The 4,991-nt window shown below is 41.7% G+C and overlaps 1 non-coding gene across 1 annotated transcript; it reads left to right on the plus strand.

The window, feature by feature from the left end:
- Nucleotides 1–365: 365 nt before the first annotated feature.
- On the plus strand, nt 366–472 carry LOC111902151 (small nucleolar RNA R71). The gene has a single exon (XR_002853692.2). It is a non-coding gene; the product is annotated as a small nucleolar RNA R71 (small nucleolar RNA).
- Nucleotides 473–4,991: the final 4,519 nt, after the last annotated feature.

Here is a 4,991-nt window from a genome sequence, read left to right on the forward strand (position 1 = left end):
AACACACTTGCGCCTTCTTGTTGCCATTTTCATCTAAATCACAATCTCTAGTGAGGTGAGGCCCATTGCAGTTTTCACAACCCACCCGAATAGCATGGATTGTTTGATCCATTTTATCCATCCTCCTATCCATGGTTTTTAGCATAGCCATGACCGCGGATAAGTCTTCAGTAGTTGCATAGGCAGCTCCCCTAGTGACATCATGCCTAGGGTTGTGGTATTCTCTAGAGTGTTTAGAGAATTCTTCAATCAATTCTTTGATCATCGGGGGTGGCTTCTTTGAGAGCGGGCCTTGCGAGTCTAGTAACTGCCTGGTTGTGACATTGACTCCATCATAGAAGATGGACACTTCTTGCTGGCTGTTAACGTCATGGTGTGGGCAGTTTCTTAGTAAGCTCTTGTACCTTTCCCAAGCTTCGTATAGAGACTCTCCAGCTTGTTGTTCAAAGTTAGCAATGGCCTTCTTCAACTTGGCTATCTTGGAAGGTGGGCAGAAGTGATCAATGAATTCATCTTTCATCTTGGTCCAAGTGGTGACTGATCCGGGGGGAAGTGACTTGAGCCAGTCTTTTGCAGCACCTTTGAATGTCACCGGAAGCATACGAAGTAGTTGAGTCTCGCGGGGCACATTTGGAACATTGAAGTAATCAGCTACATCATTGACTTCATCCAAATGTTTGTAGGCATCTTCATGGTCTTTTCCATAAAAGGGTATTTCCTTAAGTAAAGCTAGGATATGACCCTTTAGCTCGAAGGTAATAGTTGCGGGAATTGCGGGTTGCACAAGTCCCGGGCCAGTGTCGTCTCGCATCCTCTTCTTCCATTCTCCCATGGGGATTTCATCAATGTTAGCCATTGTGACGGCTAACTCTTCCTCGGATTCGGTTTCGTGCTCGTATGTCAGGTCCTCTTCTTCTTCGGTCTCGTACTCAATATCTTCCTTAGCCGGTTCGTCGATTACTAAGGAAGCGCTGGATGCTCCTGATTTGCTGCTCTTCTTTTTCCCAAAAACAGTCTTCAAATTGGACAAGGGTGATTTCTTTGGTGTACTTGAACTATCCACGTCCTTTCCCTTGTTTCTTTTCAATGCGGTTTCGGGATCTTCAAACGGGGGTACCAGTGGGGTGTTTGATCCTCTGGTCATGAAAGTCCTGAAATAAACAGAATAAAAGCGTAGAAAGAACAAAAAAAATGTACTAAAAAAAATTAAAATTTACTGCTAAATAAACTGCTACTCGCCGAGTCGATGCGATTGCACTCGGCGAGTATCAGTGATATTTTGAAAAAATTCTAAATTTAATACTAAATTAAAACCGATGCTAAAACCTAATTACTAATTACTAAATTGCAATAAAAGAACTTTATGCAAGTAAACTCACACAAAGGATCGAAAAAAATTTAGGAATTAGATTAATTATTTAGAACCGTTCCCCGGCAACGGCGCCAAAAACTTGATGTGTGTAAAATGCACTTGTTTTATCCCTACTTTTAATTAATAAATTTAACACACAAAGGCAATGAACCTGTCTTTTAGTGGTATAGATTAGTAAGTAAGGTGTCGAACTCAGGGAACGGGGAAATTAAACTAATAACTAATTTTAACTAAACAACTAATAAAAGTAAAAGGGGTTTTCTTCTAGTTTTGCAAGACTAGAAACTTAGGCACACTAAATTAACTAAATAACTAAAGCAACAACTATTCGCCAAGTTTGATAAAGATGTTTCTATTTAGGTTCAACCAATTCACTCCTATGGTTATTTGTATTTATGATAGATTAATTGCTATTGGTTACCAATTATAATGGTTAGGTTCATGTTCATTACTCCTAACCCTTAGACAATTAACTAATTTAAGCGGTGATCAAGTGTTTAAACTAATTAATTCCCTAGATTAATGGTTTGGATTAAATAAGATTTGTAATGGTCAATTAAGTTATTAATTCAATTAACCTCTTGTTTGATGGTTTCTCAAACAAGCTCACACATTAATCTTCCCATTGTCTTATTAATCTTAGTTTCATAATCATTACTTCTAAGCATATGGTTTAGTGTTCACATAGACATATGAGGTTAACAACTAAGAGATGTTCATGCAGCCTAATTGTCTTCCAATTAACAGAAAATAGTAGTGATTAATGCATAAGGTTCTTTAACAAACTTAATTTAATAAATCACCAATAAACAATCAAACAAAAACTAATAATTAAACCATAGGAGTTCCTTGGTATTCCCCAAACAGAAACAAAAACGAATTTAGTTCATAGTTGCAGTAGAAACAAACATAAAAACAAGGTTTTCTAGATCAAACATATTCAATTCTTAAATCTAAGTGGTAGGATTAACCTAATTGCTTGAATTCTTCAAAAGATTGAAGCTTAGGGTTCCTCAGCGTCCTTTAGGGCTCTTAATCGCAGCTTGACCTTCAAAAATCGCCAGGAATGTCTTCCCCTCGGATAAAGGTTCGATTTTTATAGATATCTCAAAACAGGGGGTACTCGGCGAGTATATATGTCCTACTCGCCGAGTAGGTGTATAGTTATCCGTCTTGGATCAGGGATTGTATCTATCTTCTGGAACATTCATGTGTACTCACCGAGTAAAGCCGTCTATTCGCCGAGTAGATGGTCTTTTGTCTCTTATTTTCATTCTTTGATCTTCAGTTGCTTCTCCTTGCTTCCTTTTACTTCCAAGCATATCTTCTGGACTGAAAACAAAATTCAAAACATTTTAAGTACCTTTTGTCCACATTGTTCACATAATTAATTAAAAATGATAAAAAATATGTGCTAAATAATTAACTAATTATGCTCATATCAGTCGTCAATGAACATAATGACGAGCTTGTCTAAGAAGGGACGACACACCCGGTTCATCAGGTCCATGAATACAGCCGGTGCATTGGTTAGACCGAAGGGCATCACTACGAACTCGTAGTGTCCATACCGAGTTCTGAAAGCTGTTTTGGAAACATCACTCTCATGAACTCATAGATGATGGTACCCTGACCTAAGGTCTATCTTTTAGAAGTAGCTGGCTACCTGAAGTTGATCGAAGAGGTCATCGATTCGAGGAAGAGGATATCTGTTCTTGACGGTCAACTTGTTTAGCTCACGATAGTCGATGCACATTTGGAAGGATCCATCTTTCTTCTTCACAAACAATACCGGAGCTCCCCAGGGTGAGGAACTTGGTCTGATGAACCCTTTGATGAGTAGCTCGTTGAGTTGGCTGGATAACTCCTGCATTTCTGCTGGAGCTAAGCGATATAGAGTCTTGGCTACGGGGGTAGCTCCAGGGATTAGGTCGATGCGAAACTCAACTTGACATTTAGGAGGAATTCTCGGGAGCTCTTCAGGAAAAACGTCAGGAAAGTTGCAGACTTCGGGGATGCTCTCGAGGTCTTATAACTTCCTGTTTCTTGTTGATGATATGGGCTAGGAATTCTTGGCACTCCTTCCGCAGAAGCTTTTGAGCTTTGATGCAAGAAATGATATGAAGATTGGAGCTAAGCTTATCGCCATAGATCACGAGAGTTTGACCAGAGGGGAGGTTAAGACGGATGGCTTTTTCGTAACAAAAGATATCAGCATGATTGGGACTCAACCAATCCATGCCAATGATAACATCAAATCTCTTTATGGAGACTAGCATAAGATTGATGGGAAAAGAATGGTCGTTCAGGGTAAGGGTACAACCTATGAATATATCGCTAGCGGTTTCTTTCTCACCGTTAGCCATCTCGACGGTAAATGTTTCGGTTAATGGTTGGGGATTATGTTTGAGAAGGCGTTTGAATGAATGGCTAACAAAACTATGTTCAGCACCAGAGTCGAAAAGGATACTAGCATAAGAGTTGTCGAGATGGAACGTACCCGAGACAACAGTGGGGTCGGCGACAACCTCCTCTCGTCCCATAGCTAGGACTCTCCCCGTATTGTCGGTTGATGCTGCCATGGGGCAATTTCTCTTGAAATGCCCTACTTCACCATAACCGTAACAGGCCTAACTGACACCTGCTCCGGAAGATTGATTGGTTGATTGGGCTAGTTTTCTGCAGTTTCGAGCAAGGTGGCCCTTCTTGCCACAACTGTTGTAGAGTCGTTCATGGCATGTCCCGGGAGTACGGTGATGGTAGCTACACTTGCTGCACTAAGGAAGAGTACCGACGTATCCACTGGAAGGAGTCTGAGCTGTGGATCCGACGGCAGAAATAGCAGCAGGGGCAGTTGCAGCATAGACTGCTACTGTTTGCTGTTTCTTAGAGGACCCTTGTGAACTTTGGGCCTTCCGTTTGTTCCAGAATTTCTTTTTACTTCCACCACTACTCTTAACCGGCTCAGGAGTGGTGGTCTCCTCATCAGGGTTTTCTCCTTGATCAATCAAGGTTTGCGCCAGACATTTAGCGTTGTCGAAAGTGTCTGGCTTTGCGGCCAACACATTCCCTTTTGTTGGCTGGGTCAGCCCCCAGATAAACCTTTCAATCTTTTTACTTTCCGGGGTAACCATTCCCAGACAGAACAGCACCAAGTCTTCGAATCTAGAGGTATAAGCGACAATGTCGGAACCCTTCATCTTTAGATTCCATAGTTCATGCTCCAATTTCTGCATCTAGCCCCGAGGGCAGTACTCAGCAAGTAGAAGATCCTTCATGGCCTCCCAACCCATAGCAGTAGCTACATGTAGAGTTAAGGATTTCACTCGGCCGTTCCACCAAGTCAAAGCTTTATCGGTGAAGGTACAGGCGGCGAACTTCACCTTATCAGATTCCGAACAAGAACAAATTTCAAAGATAGATTCGATTTTCTCGAACCATCGGGTAAGGGAAATGACACCTCCAGTGCAATTGAAGGATGTGGGTTTCGCGTTCATAAAGTCTTTAAAGGAACACTCCGTTCGGTGTCCCTGGCTACCTTCCTAGTTTTGGGGCTGCGGACCACTTCCTGAACCACCGGGGTTCATTTGCGACATGGCGGCTGCCACTGCGGCAGTAA

Source organism: Lactuca sativa, chromosome 9 (assembly GCF_002870075.4).
Source record: "Lactuca sativa cultivar Salinas chromosome 9, Lsat_Salinas_v11, whole genome shotgun sequence".
In the NCBI taxonomy this organism is placed as follows: domain Eukaryota; kingdom Viridiplantae; phylum Streptophyta; class Magnoliopsida; order Asterales; family Asteraceae; genus Lactuca; species Lactuca sativa.